This window comes from Stegodyphus dumicola, chromosome 4 (genome assembly GCF_044657685.1).
Source record: "Stegodyphus dumicola isolate Sdum_Otavi_A_Nest chromosome 4, ASM4465768v1".
NCBI lineage: Eukaryota > Metazoa > Arthropoda > Arachnida > Araneae > Eresidae > Stegodyphus > Stegodyphus dumicola.
Genome location: NC_140771.1, coordinates 249,104,206 through 249,131,994, shown reverse-complemented (window position 1 = coordinate 249,131,994; position 27,789 = coordinate 249,104,206). Strand labels below are relative to the sequence as shown.

Here is a 27,789-nt window from a genome sequence, read left to right as displayed (position 1 = left end):
AGTTAAGTTTACAATAAGCATGCCATTAAGGTATGCGTGATCCTTAGTATAAATTAGGTACCATAAATAAAAGATATAAGATATAAACTATGTACAGATTCAGATACAGCATTCAGATAAAGTACGAACTTTGTGTATGAAAACCTGGCACAGCATAAATACAAAATTACACATTGAACATACATATCACTTACTCTGTTGCTGACATATTGAACTAGCTTATATAGACTTTTATGGCTACTATCTTCCAGCGTCAGAAGAGTACAGGGGTTGGACAAAAATATGGAAACACCTTCAAAAAAACATGTTTCTTTGCTTAATATGGTGTAGGAAACCCGTTGGCATCCAAAACAGCTTGCAGTCTTCTCGGAATGAATAAATACAGTTCCTGTATGTTTGCCAAGGGAATATTATACCATTCTTCCTGCAAAACAGAGCCCACCAGCGGCCGAGCGGTAAAGTCGCTGAACACTGGTAGTTCGGTCTGAGGTTCGAATCCCGCGAACGGGCTGGCTGCATGGGCGTTTTCGTGGTTTTCTCCATGTGTAACGTGTATACGAGCCAGTTTCCCTTAGAAAGTCCTCCACGAAAGGCATCCCTCCCCTTAGGCAGATAGCCCTAGTGTGCTTTGCCGTAATTAAATACACCACATCCTGCAAAACAGTGGCAAGTTCAGATAACGATGTTGGCGGTGGATAACGAGAACGCACTTTCCGTTCCAATGTAGACCACAAAGGTTCGATAATATTCAGGTCTGGCGACTGTGGTGGCCAGGGGAGATGGGACAACTCATCCTCGTGCTCAGAAAACCAGTCCTGGACAATGTGAGCTGTGTGAACAGGGGCTTTGCCGTCTTGGAAGACACCATCACCATCGGGGAACAAAGTCTGTACCATGGGATGAACTTGATCGGCCAAAATGTTCACATAAGTCTTGGCAGTCATGTGCCCTGACACAGTTATCATGGGGATAGCAGAGAACCACGATATGGCTGCCCAAACCATAATAGACCCCCCGCCATGTTTCACTCTTGGCAACAAGCAGTCTGTATTATAGGCTTGAGATGGCGTTCTCCAGACGTAAACTCGGCCAGAAGTGGGAAACAATGTGAAAGAAGACTCGTCAGACCATATTACTCGCTTCCACTGCTCTATAGTCCAGGCTTTATGACTTCAACACCACCTTTTCCTGTTACGGGCATTAGCATCACTGATGAGTGGCTTCTGGATTGCAGCACGGCCAGCAATTCCCTGTTTATGAAGCTCCCTTCTAATTGTTTTGGTACTCACAGGGTTCGGTAACACAACATTCATTTCAGCAGTAACTTTTGCAGCTGTGGTCTTCTTATTTTTCGTCACAATCGCCCTTAATGATCGTCCGTCACGATCACTCGGGACACACTTTCGTCCGCGCTGTGATTTAGCAGATGATGTTTTTCCGCTTTTCAAATATGGGGAATAAATCTTCGATACAGTGCCTCTTGAAACCCTAAACACCTCGGCTACCTTGCTTACGGAAGCACCTACCATACGTGCTCCAACAATTTGCCCACGTTCGAAGTCTGTTAACTCTGACATAATGCAATGACAACCTCACATAACAGTACTCCGACAACAACTGAACTGTTTAGCACATTTAAGAAGTTGTATAAGTCAAAAACGCCAGCGCCACGTACATATTTCATTAAAATTAATCTTTCTTTTCAAACATGCATTTCACAAGGTGTTTCCATATTTTTGTCCATCCACTGTAATTGCTAGTGCAGTAGTCAATTATTGTTTTCAGTTTCCGCTGGGCAACTCTGTTACTTTGTAGATTCTGGAACCAATTTGGCCAGAATCTGTCTCTTGGTTGCTTGAGGCTGTGTGCGGGCAAGAGAACACAAAATGGGAGTATGACCCTCCTCCCCACATTCGCAGTTACCATTCTCTCTCAAGCCAAAACGGTAGAGGTATGAAGGGAAAGGCCCATGAGCAGTGAGGAAATACGTCATGTAATTGCTATTAGTTTGGATTGTCGTCTTGACCTTGGGAATGAGATTGTAAACACGTCTCCCTGTGGAGGTTTGATCCCAACCTTCTTGCCATATTCTTAGGAGCTGATGGAATGTCCGACTCTTTAGGCCCGAGAAGTGGTTGGGGCAGCCTGACCGTGATACCGAAGCGCCCAGGTTGGAATTCTGGAAAAGACATGGATGTAAAATTGTCTGTCCCTTCAAAGGAGGTAACGGTGGCCGCCAATTAGGTGCCTTCAGAATAAAAAGGCTACCACATCCGGCCTTGGGAGTGGCGAGTGCTGTTATAGGCAAGTGCCCGCCATTAAAAGAAAAGAAAATCTTTTTGAAAAAAAGAGATTCTTTTGTTAAAAGAAATGCGAAAAAAAGCTAGCCTTATGTTCTTCTACATTGGATTGACCTTGGGAATGAGATTGTAGTGGTTAGAGGAATCGAACAGCGATACCTAAGGCCCCGGGTTCGAATTCCGGAGAAGACATGGATGTAAATTGTCTGTCCCTTCATAGGAGGTAACGGAGGCTACCTATTAGGTGCCTCCACAATAAAATGGCCACCACTTCTGGCCTTAGGAGTGGCCAGTGCCGTTATAAGCAAGAGCCCACCATTTTAGAAAAAGGGGGTAGTTTTTAACCTAAAGGGACAATTTTCCCGAAGGGCTATTACTTTCGTTTTGGCATTTTGCGTCGATTCACTTTTGAAACCATTGCCACCAACTATTACAGCCCTGTATTATATTTAGAGAAATTAAATAATAAAGAATCTGAATGAATGTATGTATGTTTCTCGCAGTGTGAAAACACAATGGTAGAGACATCCAAGTTTGAACAACGTAGATCTCCATTCGAATATGAGCATCTGAAAGTCCGAATTTGGAATTTCTTTTATTATCTATTTCATATTTTGCCAAACATTAAAGAATTTTTTGATTAACAAACTCGACGATTTCAAAGCAAGCAATAGCAACACTGGACGGAAGAAAAAAAAACATTTTTATCTCCAGCGCGCGAGACTGCGTATCGGAAGTTCTGAAGATATGCTGTTTTAAATATTTTGTGACATTGCTGTTCAATTGAACGAACGATTACTTGCCTATTGTCATAAAATTGCTATCCTTGACTTACCATCAATTGCTTAATTATATCTTTACCGGCTTATTTGCTGAGTTTACTGAAATATTGATTCTCGCATTCGAGCGTGGTGTATTTCATTACATGCATACACGTCTAGTTTTTAGACATTTTAGTGGCCTCTGGTGTTTAAGTACTTTTTAGACATTTTAATGGTCTTGGTTATTACTGGTTAAAACTCTTAGTAGTTGAAGCCAGAAGCAAAGATATGATCCAAGGTGAATTGAATTGTATGCGGTTTAAGTGAGAAGACTACTTTGGGTTACTTCACTTAGGTTAAGTGACTGTATTTTAATGTCATCACTTCTTCACAAACTATAAATTAACCCAATTTCTTACAGGCCATGGAAATTTCGAAAGTTATTTGAACAGATTTGAGCTCCGAGTCTGTCTGTGATTGTAGCCTCGGTGGAGAGGAGAATGTTAAACATGTTCTTCTTCTGTTCTAAATATAAGAACGAATAAAAGTCTTGAAACTGGAACTGAAAAATTTTAATATTAACTGGCCTCCAGAGTTTTACCAATTTATTTCCCAGAGAAGTGCTTTTAACACTCTTTGTCAATTCAATTTATAATCATCCTTAATTTTAATTGAGTTTTTTCTTCTATTTATTTTGTATTGTGTTTTATGCTTACTTCTGTAAGCCCTATGTGGTACATGGGGAACTCATTGCGTTTCTTTAATTTAAAAATAAAAAGTGCGATAAGAACATATTTAATAATGGGCATAATATAAAATCTGAAAACTTTCAGAATTTTTTTTTTTTTTTTTTTTTTTTTTTTAAGAGGAAATGATTTTCTTCCAGCTTGTTTTCTGTATGTGCAATATTGCTCATGCGAGTTTTATGGAAAAGTACCTAAGATTATTTAATATTTATCCTAAGTTTTTAACGGTTATCTTTAGTTAAAACTACTTTCCTGTCCTTCCTCATTTCAGCTTACAATTTCCTGCCAGAATGTGTTTTTACTATCGCGTTTAATGCATATGAGTAAGAGCGGTATTTAAGTCTGAAGTTCCACTGACGTCGTTAGAGAGCCAGAGTTTCTGACTAGTGCGCGTTCGCTTTTTGGCTGCGTCCTCTCTCTAAGCTGTACTACGCTAGGCCTTATTTCAGGCCCTTTATACCTTGCTAGCTTATTCCATATTTAGGGGCCAACAACTTAGACTTTTGATAGCTTTGGTTATATCTTTTTAGTTAACCCCTTGGGTACATTTGACGTCTGAGACACGTCATTCACTTTTTTCCCCCTAGAAGCGGTTGACGTGTCTAAGACGTCAAACCAAAAATTAAACTCTTGGGTACATTTGACGTCTGAGAGACGACATTCATTTGTTTTCCTAGGAGCGGATGACATGTCTAAAGAGTTATTTGAGGTTAAGCACAATTCTGTTCATTTCATTCTAGCTTGTATCAGTCATAATAGAAGAGGCAATTACAGTATTTCGGTGAACATTATTTGCGATACACTGCCCCATTATGTCAAAAACAAGATTTATATTTTACGATAGTGATAGCGAAAGTGACTTTGAGAAATCTAAAGAAGAATTGTTTAGTGATCCTGAAATTGACAATTACAATGAAATAAAAAGCGAAGGCGATGAAGACGATATTGAACTAGAAAATGATGACAATTGTAATATAATATCAAGGTTTCGAAGACGTCTATCGAGCAGTGATAGTGAATCTTCTCGTGAACCAGTATCAGAGGAATGGATTTGGAAAGAAGAAGAAAATGTAGCCAATATAAAAAGTTTTTCTGAAATATCTGAAATTAATCCTTTGAGCCTGCGTAGACTAGGTAGTAATCCTACGCCTTTTAGATGTTATGAAAGAAGTCTTGAATGAAGATTTTTGGGACACTATAGTAGAAGAGACGAATAGATATGCCAGACAAGGAATAGAAAAAGAAGGTTGTGTAAAAAAAAATGGTGGTTTCCTATAAGTTCTGATGAAATGAAATCTTATATTGTATTATGCATCTTGATGTCGCACATGAAGAAGCCAAAAATGCATATGTATTCGTCAAAACGATATGCAATAAGTACTCCAATTTTTGCCAGCACTATGGCACGCGATAGGCTTTTGATATTTCAAGCTTTCTACATTTTAAGGATAATGAAGAGGAAATAAAGATAACAGAATAAGAAAGATTAGAAATATAGTGGATTACCTAATTACTCAATTTTGTTACATTTATACTCCTAAAGTGAAGTAGCTGTTGATGAATCGCAACCAAAATTATATCCGTTCCACATGCAAAAATTTTCTCAAATAAATCCGTACCCAAGGGGGTTAAGTTTTACTTCTTATTATTTGAGTTCAAATCCAAGTGGTTGTTTTGCTGTACGCCCTGAGAAAGGGGTCGTCTGTTTAATTCTTATTTTGAGAAATGGAGGATAATAAACCCTTCTCGAGTTTACGTCTCTGTTCCTGAACTAAAAGCGATTATTCACTGAACTGTTCACGAGGTTCCTACACATTTAGCTGTTAGATAAAAGGGTGGAAACTGCAACTAAAGAATATGACGTTCTTTCTGTAGAGCGCGGAGTACAAAACCAGTTACTTTAGAAGTACACTCATGTCCATAAATTACGGATAATTCGGTTTCATGCGGAAATCGTACTCTAAAATAAATATACCACCTGTAAAATCACTACACACATTTTCAAGAAACATGCAAATTTCAGGAAGTAACCAGATGACACCGATGGTACGCCACAATGACGAGAGTGTAAGAGAGTGATATATAAGGAATACAGACAAAGAAGTAAAATTGTTCGCATGCGCTTTATAAGCATTTCAGTGCAATAACCGAATAGTTATGACACAAAGGACGCATTTGGATGATTTTTTACGTGCTAGAATTATCGGCCGTCTGGAATGTGGGCGTACCCAACTGAAAGTATCAGACGAACTGGGAATTGCCCAGTGTCATCTCCAGGCTTTGGCAACGATTCCAAGATGATGGTAATGTGAGTAGACGTTACAGCACAGGTTGCCCCAAAGTTACAACGCGGAATGAGGACCGGTATTTGGCAGTTACTGCCAAAAGAAACAGGCGGAGCACAGACTCAAACCTGTCTCGTCAGCTCTCTTCAGCCGCTGGTACGACAATTTCAAGGCAGACCGTGTACAGACCCTTAGGGCAGATTGGTCTATATGCTCGTAGACCTGTCACATGCGTTCCACTTACTGCAACTCACTGTCGCCTGCGGTAGCCTGGAGTAGAGAGCATGCATTGTGGATACCGCAACAGTGGGCTTGTGTGATGTTTTCCGACGAGTCCAGGTTTAGCTTGCAGTCTGATTCTCGGCGGACGTTCATATGGAGAGCTCCACAGGTACCCGTTACCACCAAGAAAACATCATTGAAAGACACCGTTACGGTGGTGCAGGAGTGCTCGTTTGGGGTGGAATTATTCTGGGTTCCAGAACTGACCTTCATGTTCAAATTGGAACCATGACAAGCCAAATCTATCGGGACGTTATTCTGGAACAACATGTACGTTTGTTTCGGGAAGCCATGGGCGCACAATTTGTGTTTATGGATGACAACGCCCGCCCTCACCGTGCAAACATCGTAAGCGAATGCCTTCAATCGGAGGATATCACCCGTATGGACTCGCCAGCATTCTCACCGGACTTGAATCCAGTAGAGCACGTGTGGGACATGCTTGGCCGACGAGTTGCAGCCCGTCAGCCTCCTCCTACATGTCTACTGGAACTTCGGAGAGCATTGCTTTTTGAGTGGTGTAATATCCCCCAAGATCAGTTCGATAATTTGATACTCAGCATACCTAGGCGTTGTACGGACTGTATTGCATCGTCTGGGAGACGTACAATGTATTAACAATCATACCAACCATGTAATATTGGTTTCTTTTTGTAATTTGCTCCAGGGAGAAAAAATCGCTAATTTTTCTAATAATCTCAAACATATAGCATCTTTTTTTGCTCTGTACCTTTTGTTTAATAAATAAGCTATACAAATAAGTCAAATTTGTTTTGCGTCTAACTCTTCCTTTGCCTGATTTTGCATTATCCTTAATTTATGGACATGAGTGTATATGATATGTAAAAGACTGACTGCTGACGATCTCCGTGCAATCAAGCTTGTTTTCCAAATCTAAAAATGTCAGCTTTGGTTTAATAGCCCCCATTTGCTTGCTTCACTTAATTTGCCATAATAACTTGCTTCTATGAATCATATCCTTTGTCTTGGATTTATTTGTCATGTTCAAAAAATCTGTTGAAAAATTTTACGATTACGCTTCGCTCAAAATCATTGAAATCTCGTCTGCTGTTATCGTTTGCTCGATGTTTTAAGACCTTTGTCGCGATCAGTCGAGTGCGTGACCCAGTGTTCTAGCCGATATCCTTCCCGACTGATAGGGAGAGCTCCAGGGCTTTGCATCTATCGATCTGTGGCGAACGAGCTGTCTGTGACGTCACTAGCCCGAGCCAGATCGATATTCAGGCCGGGGCATTCACCTGCTGAGCTGGACTTAAGTTTCCAAGAATAGTTTACCCGAGTAACCCTATCGTTGGTACCGCGTGAACTTCCATTTTCAGGTGGGTTTCTCCAGTAGCAATATGGGACATCTTCAGGGCGCGGTGGTAAAACTCCCATACTGGACTTCATTTGTCGGGTCCATGCATGTTCCCATTGGAATATAACCTTCCAAAATTCTATTTCAAAAGTTTCACCTTAACTGAACGTTTTTGCAGTTTTAATGGTATTTAAATTCTTAAAAAGATTGCTAAATAAGCATTCATATGCAACAGGAATGTCTGCAAGATCGTACTGTCTTTGACCACGTAAACTCTAGGAGATCCTACTAAGGAATCTGGCGTAAATGATACCAACACAGAAGAGTAAAAATAACCCTTTATTATTCGTCAAACTGTGAACAGAAAAGGCACGTGCACTGCGGGGGGGGGGGAAAGTGGGGCGACAGTTCTGTATCTCCCCTTCTACTGGACCAATTGACGAAATTCAACTTGCGTTTTTCATGCCTCGAAAGCGCGACTTGGGATATCTATTATATTTATATATAGCATTGTTCTAATGTAGGTATTTTGACACAAAATCGGACTTTTTATGAAATGACTTCACTTTGACATTGCTGTTAATGTGATGCACTTGATTGTTCGAATTCTTCCCTATCAAAAATTTATCGAATGATAGCTTGAAATGTAATGTACGATCTAGGTTAGAAATCTAACCCGACAGCTCGCAGCTGACTGTAGACTAGCGAAAGGTTAGGTTACTTGATTACGGCAAAGCCTCGAGGGCTATCTGCCTAAGGGGAGGGATGCCTTCTTTGGATGCCTTCCTTTCTAAGGGAAACTGGCTCGTATACACGTACACATGGGGATATCCACGAAAACACCCATGCAGCAGGCGAGGTCGCGGAATTCAAACCTCGGACCGAACTACCAGTGTTCAGCGACTTCACCGCTCGGCTGCTGGCGGGCCTCGTAGACTAGCGAAAGAAACGACCGCATTCTTGTATTTAATGTTTCAATCTGAAGCGTTCTTAATGGGACACGAAAATTTTACAGAATAATTCAAAAAGAAAAATATTGTATTTGATATTCTTTAGGTATCCTGTTGTTGCTAGGCCCACCAGCGGCCGAGCGGTAAAATCGCTGAACACTGGTAGTTCGGTCCGAGGTTCGAATCCCGCGAACGGGCTGCCTGCATGGGCGTTTTCGTGGTTTTCCCCAAATGTAACGTGTATACGAGCCAGTTTCCCTTAGAGGGTCCTCCACGAAAGCATCCCTCCCCTTAGGCAGATAGCCCTAGTGTGCTTTGCCGTATTCTCAATACACCACCACACCTGTTGTTGCTAATGCTCGTTTGTCTGACGCATAGTCAGCCCAAGCCCACGAAATTCTTCATGGCAAGGAGCTCAAGTTTATACCTGTCGTTGGCAACAACCTTGAGCACCTTACAGGTGACAGTGCGATTTAGTTTAGTTCCGCAACCCACTTTCAATGGAGAGCACCCCGAGGGAGGACGGCTCCGAGAGTCTCTCACTTCTCTTCCCCTACCATCAACCTCTCGAGAGGACTTTCGGCTCGCCGCATATTTAGAGTGCCTGCATGCCGCACGGACACTATACATTTACAAATATCCACGCATTCTCCAGGATTCAAACCCATGCCCTTCGGCACAACAGTCAACGACGCTAATCATTATAAGAGTTGGTCTGCTTATGTATCCTGATATTATGAATCATATTGTAACTTAGCGTATTTAAGAAACTCTCACTGAGTCACTGAACTCCAGTCATTGAGTTGAATATAATGTAAGAACGCACGTCAACACGTATCTATATTATTGTTACGAATTTGGACTCGCTGTCGTCATTCCTCTGGGTACGTTAGCAGTGGCTACAATTCACAAATCAAACGGTGTCGGCAACGAATGCCTGAAGGCTTTGAAAAACTGTAATTTTAGGTTACACTCAGCTTCATTAAACTCTGTCCTATTTTCATATTGTTAGTCCAAAGGAGCTTTGTACCTGAGGGACTATTGTCTTCGTTTTGCGATTTGACGTCGAAACACTCTGAATGTCCGTTTCACTTTTCAAACTATTGCCAGCCAATATTATCGTCCTGCGTTATATTTGAAGAAATTAAATAATGAACAATCTGCATAAATGTTATGTACGTTTCTCGCATTGTGATCAAACAACGGTACCTAGAGCTATGATTAAAGATTGATGATTAAAGCCCATGTGGGGTTTTTTGGTAATGAGAGGGCTGACAGTCTGGCCAAGGAGGCATGTATTTCTGGTTCTAGACAAATTGCCATTATGAGTATGAAGAAATATTATATAAATATATGGAAAGATGTGTGGAAAAGTTCAACAAGGAAAAATAATTTGTTGATTAATATTGCAATTATAGATAAAGTTTTAATCTATGATGACATTGATATGAATCAGATTATCACCGGACATGGTAGGTTTCCTCATTATTTAAAGAGATTTCATGTACAAGATAATGATCTATGTCCAAATTGTAATGTTTTGGGTGATGCCAAACATTTCGTGGTGAATTGCCAATTGACTGATTTTTATTAGACAAAGTTTTAGTGATATACATTTTGATTATTTATTGAATTTTGATTTTAAACATTTGAAATTACATGCAAGAGAATTGATGGCCTTTATTAATGGCGATAGACATGCCATTGGGGTTTTTAACTAAGTTCGTTTTATTTTCAATGTGTTTATTTTAGGATGTCTTTTTCGTCGTGTTTTGATTATATGTGTGACTGTATGTCATATTTTCGTTGTGTGTTTTATGTATGTTTTCCTTCCTTATTTAATGTTATCTTGTTTACTAATACAGTTTTCTTGATTTAGTTATTAGTCCAAAGGGACTTGAGTCCCGAAGGACTATTACTTTCGTTTTGGCATTTTGCGTCGGACGGATAAATGTCGGTTCACTTTTCAAACTGTTGCCACAAAATGTTAGAGTCCTGCATTATATTTGAAGAAATTAAATAATGAAAATCTGCGTAAATGTATGTATATTTCTCACATTGTCATAAAATAACGGTACACAGAGTCATCGAATTTTGAATAACGTAATCCTCCAACGAATATGAGCATGTGGAAGACCCAATTTGAAATTTGAAATTTGTTTTAGGATCGATTTCCTATTTTTTAAAACTTTGACGAATTTTTGATTAACAAACTCAAGGATTTCAAAGCGAGCAATGGCAACGTTGTGCAGAAAAAACATTTTTATCTCCAGCGCGTGAGTCTCTGTATCGGAAATTCTAAAGATATGCTCGTTTTAAAACTATTTTGCGATATTGCTGTTGCACTGGATCTTATGGTTTAAGTGCGAGGAACATGATATTTAATAAAGAAAGGTAACACACAAAATGTTAAAAAACGCCCATTTGGACGTAATTTAAAATCTGAAACATTTCAGTTTTTTTTTTTTTTCTTCTTTCCTGTTGTGTCGTTAAACCAACCATTTAAAAAAAATTATGTAGTTGTATGGCAACCTTGCTGGATGTATAATTATTATTTTCTTTAGTTGATTATACTAACATATTTTTGGTTACTCGGAATACCGAGCTCGGTTTCTTGGAGCTTTGAATTTTAAGTTAAATGCTAAAGTTGCTTCGTGTATAATATCTTGAATTAGTTTTCTTTATTATTATTATTATTATTATTATTATTATTATTATTATTATTATTATTAATCTGGCGTTTTAACTTTTGTTGGGGAGACTCTCCGGGTCGCTGGCTGCCTTCGGTTGTGGTGTGAATGTACGCCCCTTTTGGGACCATAAGATCACTTTGTGATCAGGCGGGTTGGGGCGTTCTAGCAAAAACAAAACAAAACAAAACCTAGAGCTATCCAATTTTGAATGACATCATCCTACTGCGATTATGGACATGTGGAAGCCCAAATTTGAAGTTTGGAATTTGTTTTATGATCGATTTCATATTTTGTAAAACTTAACGAATTTTTGATTAACAAAATCAACGATTTCAAAGCCAGCCATGGTTACGTTGTACAGAAAAAACATTTTTATCTCCAGCGCGCGAGACTATGTATCGTAAATTCTAAAGATAGGCTCAATATAAAATTATTTTCCGATATTGCTCTTGAACTGAATTTTGTGGTTGAAGTGCGAAGAACATGATATTTAATAAATAAAGGTAACACACAAAATGTTAAAATAAACTCCCCTTTGGACGTAATTTAAGATCTGAAACCCTTCAGATTTTCGTTTTTTTAAAAATTTTGTATTTAGATATCTAATCAGATACATTCCGCAAGAGAAGAAGAGGAAGAAGGACCCTGCTTGTTCGCATTAGCTGTACATAAGTCACGTGATCTCTGAGATTATCTGCATTGCTTGTTTACAAAAGGTATCCATAAGTCACGTGATCAATGAGGTCATCGGAATGTATCTCATTTTAGTAGAATCATAATTAAAATTGTTTTATTTCCCCGTGCAGTGCAGCGCGGGATAAATTTTAAGACAAAGCTGCTCCGAAAAAGTCAAAATACACAAGCACATTCCTTGATAAATAGATATCTCGGTAATTTATATTAAAATTGAATAAATGTAATTGAACACTATGTTAGTTGTAACCGTAATTCCGTCCTTTTATTGTTTTCCAGAAATCTCAGAGAAGCAGAAAATGCTAGAAATATCTCTCGCGACCGGTTGAAATCTTTAAAAAGCCAGGGAGAGAATATCTCAGCTCAGTTGTGTAGTTAGCTGCTGTTGTTATTGTGGATCGGATTAGCTTTCTCTGCGCATTAGATTGCGTTCTGTTTAACGTTTTAGTAGTTGGAAGGATAACTACCGATTATTATTGGGTGATATTGTGAACACTTGTACAAATATTTCTAAGAAATATTGCAGCGTTCTGTTATATTTCTTTTGATAAGAATAAATTTTATTAACCGTTTATCGGACGTGTGCATTCAGTCTATTACGAACTCTCATACACGTAACATTATGTTACGATACTGATATATGTAATACGCTATCTTGGCAAACGTGTTACTGTATTGATCTGGAACGCAAAAATAAAGTCCTACATAATATATATATATATATATATACACACACACACATATATATATATATATATACATTCTTTCTATTGGGGAGTTGGAAATTGTTCTCTTCGTGTCTCACTCATAAAATTCTTAGCGGCAGTGGGGGCTTTGAATAATATCAGGCGGTAAGACTTGGGTGAAGTAATTTATGGTAGTGGGTGGGACTCGGAATTCTTGAGGGATGTATTATGTGGAGTTCTTATTTGAGTGAAACTGTCTGTTAAGATTTTTTTGAAAATACTAGTGAATGGAAATTAATTAATTTCTGGCTAATTTTCATGACTTTAGTCTGTCTAATAGCTCTTGGACAGAGAAAATTCCTTTTTTCCTTTCTTAAATTCTTAATCATTGCGACACGACAATTAGCCAGAAATTAATTAATTTCCATTCACTAGTATTTTCAAAAAAATCTTAACAGACAGTTTCAATCAAATCAATTAATCAATATTGTTTAGGAAATAAATTATATATATATGTTTCAAAAGAAAAAATTGAGTTTAATTAAAAAAATTAAATTTAAATACATATTTAATTAAAATTTACATATTTAATTAAAATTTATAAATATTAATTATTTTAAATTATTTTAGCTTTTTTCCTTTTTTTAGAATTTAAATTTGCTTTTTCTACTTTTTTACTTTTATACGTATTTGTTTAGAATTTAAATTTGTTTAAATTTAAAATTAAAATATATATATATATAATTTATTTCCTAAACAATATTGATGAATTGATTTGATTGAAACTGTCTGTTGAGATTTTTTTGAAAATACTAGTGAATGGAAATTAATTAATTTCTGGCTAATTGTCGTGTCGCAATGATTAAGAATTTAAGAAAGGAAAAAAGGAATTTTCACTGTCCAAGAGCTATTAGACAGACTAAAGTCATGAAAATTAGCCAGAAATTAATTAATTTCCATTCACTAGTATTTTCAAAAAAATCTTAACAGACAGTTTCACTCAAATAAGAACTCCACATAATACATCCCTCAAGAATTCCGAGTCCCACCCACTACCATAAATTACTTCACCCAAGTCTTACCGACTGATATTATTCAAAGCCCCCACTGCCGCTAAGAATTTTATGAGTGAGACACGAAGAGAACAATTTCCAACTCCCCACTAGAAAGAATGTAAGTTACTTAACACCTTTTCTGACCCTTATCTTCATGTACATTCACTGTTCTTATTATATTTTTTATATTATTTTTATATTATTCTTGATTTGTTTTTACAAAGTTTGCATTATTTATCTTATTTTGTAATCTTCTACGTTTATTTCAACTTTTCCAATGTTTAATTTTTACAAATAATATAGAACTCAAATGCATAAACATGAGGGTGTCGGGGACGGTTACTCGAGTTTTTTCTTATTTCTCTACAGAAATTGCTTTTTACTCCAAATTGAATTGGCTAAAATGCTTCATAAGAATAAGTTCTTTGAGTATCAGCATTGGTTCGTAATCCCTTCTATTCGCTTAAATATTTGGCCTGACTAGAATTGCTGGTTTGGCTTTAACTTATAACTCGAGTAAAGACGAAACACCTTCGTATTTACGTATTTTTATCAATTATTGTTCATTGAACGTAAGTTGGTTTATTCCCCTTGAAAAGTCAACTAATTTCCGATAAATGACAATGATTACATGTTTTTAATTTTTACTTTTACAATTGAAATTTTGTTCTTCATGATGATTTAACTGCAGTCCCCGTTAAAACATTATTAACATTTTGCTTTCAAATTACTTCAAAACATCTTTCAAAATATAACTTACCAGTATGGATTCACTCTTTTAAAATAATTCTACTTTAATTAAACTTAGGAGATAATATAATCAATTAATCAATATTGTTTAGGAAATAAATTATTATTAACTAACTTTGCAGCAATTGCGCAAGTAGTAGTAACTTGTTTTCGCACTAAATGAATTTAAGATCATACTACATTATATATATATACTCATAATTTTTTGTAAGAAGGTGGGAGAATATTACAAATCGAACGTCAACATGAATTTAAAGAAATGCCTGTTTCAATAAACAGGTTTGTCCGTAAACTGCTTATCGATAAAAAAATTTTGCAGCTCTTTTCCTATGCAATTTTTAGCGATTTTTTGGGTTCAAGAAATATTTTATTCGTAAGTCCATCACTTGGTTTAGATTAGGAGTTCCCAACCGGGTCGATTTTGAATCCCTAGGGGTCGATGAAATTTTAAAAGGTATCAAAGATTGTAAGGATAAGTTTTACTAACGTTTATTTTATTTTAAATCTTTACTATCACTTCTTATTTTCTACTTCCGGCCAGAATTATAAGCGTGAAGGATTTTATGCAAAGTTGTCTGGCGAACGCCAAGTATTTAAGTGTGGCCTTTTTGCCAAGCAGGAGAGAGGAAGCAGTGAGTTCGAAGCAGGCCGCTTACCTTAGAAGTTACTCAGTTGCTATTTGCCTTCCAGGCCAGAGGTTTTAATCCTCTTGATAAATTAAACGTATTGTAGTGTTCACAGTCTCTGTGCTACATACGCTTCCTGTTATTATAAGGCCAATCTTATTCTAAAGTTAAATTAGAGTTTAGTTTTATTTTTATACCTTTTACGTTAGACCCCGAGTGGAGGGTCATTGTATTCCGAAGTACGGAAGTCATTGTATATAAAGAAAAATAAAGGGTCTTGTATACCTTTCGTCTGTATCCTGTCTACTTACTACAATTAGTGAACATAGCTTTAGTAAGCTCTCTGTTCCTAGTCAGGTCATTGTATGTTTCCGAAGAAGGTTAGAAGAAACATAGAACCTGATAAGATGTCGATTGGGGAAAGTCGATAGCCAAATATGCATCGGCAGTTGATCGATGTAATCAAAATCGCATTGATTAAAAAATTATTAATTTTTAATAATTGTTTCTTTATATGAAACTACATCGCGTAGTGAAGAAGGTATAAGTTAAGGTACAAATATGTTCACCTCTTTTGTGAAGGGGGGAAGAAATTGAACTCATTAAAAAATCGACGTTACCTTACAGGGTAAGACATTTATTCCTACTCACTATATATATACTTTAATACAGAAAAACTAGCAAGATTAAACAGCGCTCGCTATCTTAAGGCGAGCAATGAATGGCGTAACAAAATACACAAAAATTAATGTATTTTAAAGTCAATATCTTTACTTCCTTGTACGAAGTAAAAAGGAAGTATTGTAATTGCGAAAAGTTTCAGGCAGCATATTTCAACGAAAATATGCATTTTGACCGCTATCGAATGCAATTTAACGATGTTTTTGCGTGATATCTGTACGTAAGGACAGAATAAAAGACTCTTTTCCTAATAACTCTAATATATATATATATATATATATATATATATATAAAACTGCTTTAAAATAAATTCTGAAGAGAATTTTTCGTGCCGTCTGTACGTACGTACGTATCTCGCAATAACATGTAGATGTGCACCTCGTATTTTGGTTGCAATCGGCTGCACTTATATGTTTGTAAATTATACATTTTTTGCTTTAAAAATGATTGAATTATGTTGTTTTTATCTTCCGGTTAAGGTTTTTATGCCTTTAGTAAATCTGTATGCAATATTTTTAGAATTATCAACAATTTTAAAGCTGTCTAAGTGCCGCTAAGCCTCTTTTTTTTTTTTTTTTTTTTTTTTTTTATGGCGCCTATTGATGTTTACATTTGAAACAGGAGACTAGTGGATTTGTTGCCAATCTAGAGAAATTTAGCTTCGCAACAACAAAGATAACGCATTCATTTATTATTGCCAATTAAATCATGCTTAATTCTTTCTGGAATTTTTCGAGGAAATAAGTGTTGTAATTTTTAATACAGATATTTTGAGTTTTTATGTATTTTTGCCTTCTCGCGAAGTAAGAACTGAATTAATTGAATGAGAAATACTCAATCGTCTGTGAAAAACTTTCTTTATTTGTTTTGTTTGCTGAAATTCTTTTATACATCCTTCTAACTTTATTATAGTATTTGAATAGAACATGTGACAACGACAACGATTAGATAATTCTATTCTTTAAATGATATAAATTTTGTACATTATGAGTTATAATATGAACGAAATATATACGTTAACTATTATATAATTATTGGATTGTATAACAGTTAACTTAGTTTCCGTTATATAATTATTATATAAGTTAACTGTTATGTAATTATTAATACTGTTAAGTAAATCTAGCGCCGAAGTGTCGCTATGGTAAACAAATACTAGAGTGAATTTTAAAGAATGCATTTATTCTATTGTGGTTTATGCGCTGTCGGCGAAGTAGATTTAATTCAATCCAATAAGTTTAAATGAAAAGCAAGAAAAAGTGCATATAATTTAATATTCCGCACAAGGAAGTCATGTGGTGTACACATGAGATTTTTTAATATACAAGTTTTTAAGTAATAATTACAAAATTACAATATGCAATGAAAGACTTTAGTCAATTCAATACGTTATTACGGAAAACATAAAATAGGTTAAATGTTTTTGAAGGAAGTACTTTAAGAATTAAGTTGCGGAACTGTATGCCAAATATTAAAAAAAAAAAAAAAGTGGCAGCAATACGTCAAGCGCAACCATCACATTAACGATTAGAATCTGTAATTTTGTTTCTGAAGACTAGTTTATGGTTTTGAAGTTAAAAGTTATTACTTTTTAATTGCAGAAAAAAAAATCTGAAAGTTTTCAGGTTTTATGTTACGCCTAAAGGACTTTTTTTATCACAATGCGAGAAACATACATACATTTTATGCGAATTCTTCATTATTTAGTTTCTTTAAATACAATACAGGATGATATTTGGTGGCAACAATTTAGAAAGTGATTCTCCGTTTACTTGTTTAGTGATTCGAAACAAAATGCCAAAACGGAATTAATAACCCTTCTGGGGAAAAATTAATAAAGCAAATTTGATTAAACCATTTTTTCAAAACTTTTTGTTCATGTTCTTAGTCTGCTATCTTACTCATTTATGTACTATTTATTATTTGTATTATGATTATTTGTACGCTGTATAATATATAGAAAAATGTAAGGGGTCGTGAAATATGAATGCAGGACAAGCAATGGGGAAAATGAAATAAAACTTCTTTCAGTAGTTTTGAAACTTCGAACATTTTCATACGGATTTATTCAGACTCTTACTGGAAAATGCACCAGCATTATACATTACCGAACGAAAGTAAAAGGTTCTGGGAAACCTATCTTCAGATTTGCTGCACTCCAAAAATATCTCGGGCGTGTACACCTAATTCAATCTATAATGTTCGGTAAGACTGGATGCGGTATCGTCTGCCTGAAAGTGGATTGCTGGAGCAGCTGACCTTTCCCCACATCTTCCGGCTGGGTCAAATTAGAGTCAGCCGTTCTGCTGCTTCCCGTAGAATAAAAAGGGGTCATCTCCAAAGGACGGTTTTTCTCTTTTTAAATACAAAGATTCTGGGTATTTTATTTTATAGTTTGGAGACTAATTTAAAAAAATCGAATGCGGACATATTTCTCACATTGGGAAAAAATAACGGTACCTAGAGCCATCCAGTTTTGAATAACGTAGTCCTCCAACCGAACATTCGGAAACCCGAATTTGTTTTATTATCTACTGCAAATTTTATGAAAGTTTACCGAATTTTTTATTAACAAACTCAACGATTTCAAAGCGAGGGATAGCAACACCGTACGAAAAAAAAATATTTTATCACCAGCGCGCGAGACTGTGCATAGGAAATTCTAAAGATATCCGGTGTTTAAATATTTTGTGATAATGTTGTTGAATTGAATTTTATATGATTTAAGTGCGAAGAACATAATATTTAATAAATAAGGGTAACACACAAAATGTTTTTAAAATCTGAAAGCTTTCAGATTTTTTTTTTAGTCCAAAGGGGCTTTGTCCCTGAGCGACGATTTTGCTTCGAATCACTCTCAATGTTCCTTTCACTTTTCAAACTGTTGCCATTCAATATTATCGCCCTGTGTATATTTGCGAAAATTAAATAATGAGGAATCTGCATCAATGTATGTATGTTTCTCGCATTGTGATAAAGCAACGGTACCTACAGCCATCCGGTTTTGAATGACGTAATCCTACTGCGAATATGGGCATGTGAAATCGCAAATTTGAAGTTTGGAATTTTTTTTATTATCGATTTCTTTATTTTGTAAAACTTTAAGGGATTTTTGATTAACAAACTCAACGATTTCAAAGCGAGCCTTGGCAACGTTTTAATGGGAAAAAAAAAAAAAAAAAAACATTTTTATCTCCAGCGCATAAGACTGTGTATCGGAAATTCTAAAGAAAGCATCAATTTAAAATTATTTGGTGACATTGATCTTGAACTGAATTTTATGGTTTAAGTGCGAAGAACATGATATTTAATAAATAAAAACACACAAAATGCTTAAAAAAAAGCCCTGTAAGGCCTAATGTAAAATCTGAAAGCTTTCAGATTTTTTTTTATTATTATTCTGAATTTTTGGGACCTTTAATAAGTTGAACTCCACTTCAGTGCGTTAGATTTTTTGTGTGTGCTGAAAATACGATAAATTAATCTGTTTTTTGTTTTTCCACGCAAAAATACCAACCTAATGGATCATAGAATACTTCCTTTCACGAGCAATTTAACGCCAATGTCTAAAAAATATGTCGCTGGCAGCTTTCCCTTCCCTCGTTTGGATATTGTTAATCGTTTTCGTTTGCAGTTGTTTTGTTTCTGTTTATCTGTCAAAAGAATGTATGTGTTTAGAAGGCAATAGCTTGTGTTTTCGGAGAAATAATCATTTATTGTGTAACTTCACTTGCATTTGTCATAATCTATTAAAATGGTTCTTGTTCTTGAAATGATTTTACAAAATAAATTTTAAATTGTTTTTCAAGTACTTAAAACTGAAGGTATAATATATGGTGTCCGCCGATAACATCGCGGCAAAAACATCGCGGACGAAAACGTCCCGGAGAAAACAACGCAAGGCGAAAACGCCGTGCTACAAAACATCTTGGGAGAAAACATCGCAAAGAGAAAACATCGCAGTCCTAAAACATCGTCGTCGAAAATAAAGCGGTTCAAAAACTTCGCAGTTTAAAAACATCGTCGTCGAAAATATCGCGGTAAAAAATAAAGTATCTACAAATCATCGCGTGACGATAACATCGCAGACATGCTTTTTTTCAAGTTTTAATAATTGTAAATGGATATTTCCATAATGATTTGTGAGCGCAAGATGTAAAGAAGGATAATTTTTACTTTCACAGTTCTTTATTGGCTAATAAAGTTTTGCTGAAAACGTAAGAAGAAAACTCAAGCATAGACAATTAAATGCAACTTATAGCTTATACTTTTCATGAAAAATTACCATTAAAAACTTTATAAAAATGATTTATTAACGGCCTTTGTTAGTTAACTATGTCGGTTTAAAATTCTATTGAGTGCTATAAGTTGCATTAATTTTTTAGGCTTATTCCCATTTTCTCAGCAAAAATTTTCAAGTTAATAAAAAATATGAAAGTAAAAATTATCCTTCTTTCCATCTTGCGCTCACAAATCATTATGGGAATATCCATTACAGTTATTAAAGCCTTAAAAGAAAGCATGTCTGCGATGTTATCGTCATGCGATGATTTGTAGATACTTTATTTTTTACCACGATATTTTCGACGGTGATGTTTTTAAACTGCGAAGTTTTTGAACCGCTTTATTTTCGACGACGGTGTTTTATACCACGATGTTTTAGAACTGCGATGTTTTCTCTTTGCGATGCTTTTTCCCACGATGTTTTGTAGCACGACGTTTTCGCTTTGCGTTGTTTCGCCTTGCGTCGCACAGAATAAATACATCGTCATTCATGCAGCTGAAATGGGTCTGTTTAACCTTCGAAATCATAATACTTACGCATAATGCGCTGCTTCCTGTTGTTAATTTAATTCTTGTTTTTTTTTTTTTTTTTTTTAAGTATTAATTTTTTCCTCAAAAATCTTATTTGCTGGTTTATTGCTATAATTACAGTGTGACAGTTATCGAGTACATGGGGGGGAGGAGAACCTGGTAATTTTTGAACCCTTGAGCGAGATTCGGTTAGAACTTGTCGGTTAAATGCAAGACATATTAGGAATTTGTTTGAGCATGCGCACTTGTACTGTTTTGTCATAATCAAATAAAACAAACCAATTGTATGTTAGTAAAGTATTAAGTAATTCAGGTACTGAAAGTTCAGTGACCTAAAGAGTAAAACGTTCTTCTTTCTAAAATTGCATAATGAATTGAAATTTTTACTTTTCGCACTTTATTTCAATAAGGTGAAAAATTTCGTTCTTGTCAATAAAAAAAAAAAAGAAATCTTTCTTTGGTAGTATTAATAAATATTATTTAGATTTTTGAAAGCGCAAATATGACTCCTCTAGCTTAATAATAATACAAAACTAGTAAAAAAACTACACTTGCAAATTTTATATCCGATCTTTTAAACATCTTCTCATGTTACCATTCCGGCAAAGCATAACTTTGTTTGTAATTCACGATCTTTACATAGCTTTAATCAGATCTTACACCATATTTTTATTCTGACGTTGCCATTTCGGAAGAGCATAACTCTGCTTCCTTTATTTATAACTAGCGGAAGTATCCGATGCCAGTTAAGTTAGGTTGAGAGCAATGTATCTAACAACAGAGAGAACCGCTGTAATCTTTCTCTCTAATAATGATGCAAAAAATATAAGATTTTTTGCATCATTATTTGAGATTTTTCAGTCTGATGCGATATGGAACCCAAATAAAAAAGTTCAATAGAAAAACTAATTATCTCTCCTTATATCAGCAACAATGGCACGCAGTTTTTAATGATTTTCGTCTTTCTAATCAAATGGTTGAGAAAACTCAAGGTCCATCCAATATTTAACCTATATTCAATTTTTTAGTCGATTGAATGTAGCAAAAAATGGATCATAATTGATCAAAAATCAATAATGCGAACAAACAAACACACAAACCGACATTCTTTTTTATATACAGAGATTTCGTAAAAGTTATAAATTTTTTATTAACAAACTCTACGATTTGAAAGCGAGCAGTGGCAACACTTTTCGTAATAAGCATTTTTATCTCCAACGCTAAAAACTGTTGCCACTCGGAAAAATGAGTGCGAAAATGAATGTTTTCAGAGTTTTTAATTAAGATCTTGGCTGATTAAACTCGTACGAAGGTTTTATTCGAAATGGCTACAGACGATTTTTTGGCATTTGGAATAATGTATTTAATGTTTGGCAATGATTTTTTTATTTCTTTGTAAACCTTCGAATTTTTTTATTAACAAACTCTACGATTTGAAAGCGAGTAGTGGCAACACATCTCGAAATGAAGCATGTTTTTATTTCCAGCGTGCGAAACTGTTGCCACTTGGAAAAATGAGGGCGAAAATTAGCGTTTTCAGATTTTTATTTTTTTTTTTAATTTATTTATTTATTTATTTTGTTTGTTTTTGTTTTGTTTTGAAAAAAATGTACGTCGTCCTTTCCCAGACCCAGAATTTGTAGAAAGTTTGGTGACGATAGCTGTAGAAGTGACCGAGTTAATCGCGAACAAATACAGACATTCTGCTTTATATATAGAAAGAAAGATAGAGATTGACGGTTTTTACGTAAGGTATACCTAGTTAGCAATCAAATTTGTTCGAAAATGTTTATTAAATATCCTGAATTTTTAGTTATTCCTAATTACTTCATAAATACTTATTTTTAATTAAGATCTTGGCTGATTAAACATGTACGAAGGTTTCAGTCGAAATGGCTACAGACGATTTTTTGGCATTTGAAATAATGTATTTAATGTTTGTCAATGTTTGTGATGGCAATGTGGCATCAATGTTTAAAAACTCCACATGATACTTAGTATACTTAACTATGTAATTCACGCCTCAGTGAAGGATTTGTTCTGATTTAGTTTTGTTTTCCAATTATACAGTGAATCTATGTATGCATTAAATATTTTGATGCAAAAAAAAAAAAAAAAAAAAAAAAAAAAAAAATGGTTGTGTATTCTGCAAAATATTATTTTCTATAACATAGAATAAATGCTATTCTGTAAAATGCTAGTTAGCACGAAACTTCTAAACTGTATGCACTCGAACAATCAAATCCTCCCCTTACACGTTCCATCAGCCACCCCTTTAGCGACACTTTTCATTTTATCTTGCAATCGATAAGAGCAGTCGTGCTCCGTCGTCCGGAACCCTCGAGTGTCCTCATGTTCGGTGAGGGGGCGCGCGTATCGTGATAACCTCGACATCACTCATTCTAAACGGCTTTCTTTTCCGGATGTTGTTCAACGTTATCTTTTTCTATTATATCTTGGCAATGCAATTTCTTTTCCCCCATCTTGGAAGATTGCAGTTCTCCTTATCATCCTTTTTTTTCTTTCATTTTCTCTCTTCTTTTTAAAGTTTTCAAACTACTTCTGGAAATATTATTTTTCCGTTGAAATTATCTAATGATTCTTTGCATTGCGTTCAATTTAGATGAGTATTCGCTTCCAGTATGGGAATTTTGGAATGACTGGTCTTATAAACTAAAGAATGTTTTTGCTTAAGTATTTGCAGTGCCAGTTGATGCAGTATTTTCTCGAAAATAAGTTTTGTTCTAACATTTGGTAGGGTCTTATAAACGGGTGTTTTTATATTCCGAAATGAGAGAAAGGGATTTAATTATCATAATATATATATATATATATATATATTACTTACACCAGAAAAATACTAAAATATAAAGGGAAGAAAAACTGAAAAGCCGCAGATTTTAACAGTCACCCAAAAGAGATTGTTAAGGTCTACCAGTCTGCTGCTGTTACGCTCACTCCTACTCGCCCAGCCTTTTTTTTTTTTTTTTTTTTTTTTTAGCTTTATTATTAAGCATCGTTTTCTTTCCACATGTGCCACATGCATTTCGATAAAAATGGCAAAAATATTTAAATCAGCATACGTTTAGAACTCCCGATACAGTGTTAAGTGTTGGCATACGTTTTTATATTATTTTCAGTCTTTTCTCGGTTTCTCATACCGAGAAAGTTCGGTTTTCTTAGCAAAATGCCTTGCAAAACTCTTTTTTTATGTGTGTGTGTGTGTTTTTACTAATGTTTTGTGGGTTAAATTGATTAAATATCATGTTCTTTGCATTTAGCCTGTATACAATTCGATTCAACAGCAAAATCATAAAATATTTAAAAACAACATATCTTTAGAATTTCCGACACAGTCTTGCAAGCTGGAGGTAAATTTATGTCATTCTGTGCAGTTTTCACACTGCTCGCTTCCAAATTGTCAAGTTTGTTAATCGAAAATCCATTAAAGTTTCACAAAATAGGAAATATAAAATTCGAAATTAAAAAAATTCGTACTGCCAGGTGTCCGGGTGGAAAACTCGGCTCTAGGTACCGTCGTTTTTCCACAATGCGAGGAACATACATACATGTATACTTCATTATTTAATTTCTTTATAAATAATACAGGATGATAATAGTTGGTGGCAACGATTTGTAAAGTGATTCGCCGTTCATAGTGGACGACACAAAATTCTGTCTGTTTTGAGTTTAATAACCTATTCGGTTTAAAAAAGGAAGATGTAACATTTAGTATATAGTAATTTTAAATGGCAATATTTAACATTTATTATTTAGTAACTTGTGAACGGCAACAGCTAGGATGTATGCAAAAATAGAATTATGTTAATGCTGCAATTCTCTGTACTGCATAATAAAGTGCGCCCTCTTCAGCTTACAGTTTCTAGTAATTCTTTAGCAAGGCTACAAATGTTATCAAACTCAAAATACAATAATGTTACCAAACTCAAAATACAGTGCGTTTCAAGCTGTAAGATAAAGTAGAGAAATGCAATAATTATTTACATGCAATTATATGTATATATATTGGATGTGTCTATAAAAAATTAATGATAAAGAAGGAATGATGATAGGTTTTTCGTTACTTATTTTCAAGTTTTTTTCCACTAAAACATTTTCTCTAAAATCTTGGTGTAAGAGAAACACACCAGTATAAAATTTTAAATTAGCCAGAAACCGACCTTAGTCTTCTGTAGATTTTGAATGAAAATCTATCGATTTCGAGAGTAATTTAGCACAGTTCCTTTTCTGCAGGAGCAAAATTCATTTAGAAAAAATGGAAGAAGCGACAACCATTTCATATCGAAAATAGTGGGTGGAGCAGAGTAAAAAAGAACGTAGTACAAAGTCGAGAAAAATAGCAATGAAACATAAACATTAATATATTGTATTTGGGAAACCGTTAGGAAGTTCTAGGAAAAGTAGCTCACAAACTAAAGACGCTTTGATGATAATTTTTGCAAAACCAAAATCAAAATTATGCTTAAGTGCCCAACTGTGATTATCTATCGAGAAATGTTTTATTTCTCCTTTCCCGGCGTAAGATCAGTGTTCCTTGGCGACACATTTTAACGCTGTTATAGTTTGATTGATATACTTCGAACCACACTGACAAGATACGCTATAAATTCCCCACGAATTAAACTCGGTATTGCCATCTTTAATAACCAAACAGCAGATTTTTTCGACGGCTGAAAAATTGACCCGAGAGTTGAATTTCTTGAGATTATGGGCAGTTTTGTAACCGACAGAAAGATGAAATAACAAGATTATTCTGGTTATTTCTAAGTAAGGATGTCTTTTTGGAGGCAAAACGAAAACATTTTTAAAGCTTTATATCAATAATTATCACAAATACAATGCGTTTCAAGCTGTAATATAAAATACGATGGATTTTTTTAAAATATACTTCAAATTAATTTGCGTAATTTTCAGTCTTATGTACTATTTAAAAAAGAAGTCTTAAAAATGTTAAATCTTTGAAAACTTTGAAGTTAGATTGAACTACTATTTTAATTTATGTTATGGAATTGGATACTTTTGACGTCTTTAGTAAATCATAATATATGCTATGTCAGAAAATATTATAGGTAGAAATCGGGCTAGTCGAGAGTTATTTTAAATAAGAAAAGGAAGCATGATGTCTAGCTTGTTTTCAGAAGTTAAACGTGTTAGTTTATATTGAATAATCCAAAAACGAGCCACGTTGTTCGTACGTATTTCACGAAACACGATTTTGTGATCTTTTTAAACTCTTGCCTCTGTGTGGGAATGAGCCAAGCTATGGCACCAAACAAGCAGTTCGCTGCATCCAATAGCAATTACGATTTTAATTAATTATCAGGTGCGTCGTATTTATTTCACGCAACATTTTCTTTCGAGGAGATCGTCGTGACAGTTTTAACTTTCAATTTTCGAATTAATGGAGTTCGCACGATATAACTTTTAACATAAGTACCGCATATTCCTTAGTATAATGCTCACTTTTAAAATAAAAAAAAATCTGATGTGTACACCACATGACTTCCTTGTATTGGAATATTAAATTATACACAGTTTTTCTTGCATTTCATTTAAACGTATTGGATTTAATTAAATGTACTTCGCCGACAGCGCATAAACCACAATAGAATAAATGCATTCTTTAAAATTCACTCTAGTATTTGTTTACCATAGCGACACTCCGGCGCTAGATTCACTTAACAGTATTAATAATTATATAACAGTTAACTTATATAATAATTATATAACGGAAACTTACTGTTATGTAATCCAATAATTATATAGCAAACTTATATATTTCGTTCATATTATAACTCATAATGCACAAAATTTATATCATTTAAAGAATAGAATTATCTAATCGTTGCCACATGTTTTTTCAAATACTATAATAAAGCTAGAACGATGTATAAAAGAAATTAAGCAAATAAAACAAAAAAAGAAAGTTTTTCACAGACGATTGAGTATTTCTCATTCAATTAATTCAGTTCTCACTTCGCGAGAAGGCAAAAGTACATAAAAACTCAAAATATCTCTATTAAAAATTACGAAGTAAATCTCAAACACTTATTTCCTCCAAAAAATTCCAGAAAGAATTAAGCATGATTTAATTGGCAATAATAAATGAATGCGTTATCTTTGTTGTTGCGAAGCTTACTTTCTCTAGACTGGCAACAAATCCACTAGTCTCCTGTTTCAAATGTAAAATCAATGGCCGCCATTAAAAACAGGCTTAGCGGCAATTAAACAACTTTAAAATTGGTGATAATTCTAAACATATTGCACACAGATTTACCAAAGGCATAAAATCCTTAAAATCCTTAACCGGAAGATAAAAACAACATAATTCAATCATTTTTAAAGCAAAACATGTACAATTGACAAACATATAAGAGTAAAGAAATTGAGATCACTGAGCCGGGTAACAGAGTGGATATATATATAAATATATTTATATACGTTTGGTGCGGCCGATTGCAACCAAAATACGAGATGCACATCTACACGTTATAGCAGTCCTATATGCAAAATTTCAACGTTCTGAGGCTACTCGTTTTTGAGTTATGCGAGATACGTACGTACGCGCGTACGTAAATACGTTCGTACAGACGCCAGGAAAAATTCTCTTCAGAATTTATTTTAAAGCAGTTTTATAATTTTTTTGGAGGAAAAGAGTCTTTTATTCTGTCCTTACGTACAGATATCACGCAAAAACATCGTTAAATTGCATTCGATGGCGGTCAAAATGGATATTTTCGTTGAAATATGCTGCCTAAAACTTTTCGCGATTACAATACTTCCTTTTTACTTCGTACAAGGAAGTAAACCGAAATTTACGAGTGTGCATTATATTCCAGATATAAAAATAATAACTTAAAAATAAGGAAAAAATTAGATTGTTACATGTACCGATATGCTGCTTATTTTAAAAAAATGACATGCCTTATGAAATTAAACATTTTTCAATATCGAATAACATGAAGAATTCGTCTTCCGTTATACCTTCAGGCGTGTCATAAAATTTTGTTTCATCTTCACACATCCTTGTTATTTTGATCCATAAATAAATAATCGTTATTCGTTCCACCTCTCACCAACACCAAACATCCTTGTTGAAGCACCATTTCCAGTTTCTTTCGCAAAAG

At 34.8% G+C, this 27,789-nt stretch overlaps 1 protein-coding gene across 1 annotated transcript in view; it reads left to right on the top strand.

Moving 5' to 3' along the window:
* The window catches only part of LOC118198996 (uncharacterized), a 268,560-nt gene that overhangs the window by 166,987 nt on the left and 73,784 nt on the right, over window positions 1–27,789 (top strand). The window lies entirely within an intron of this gene.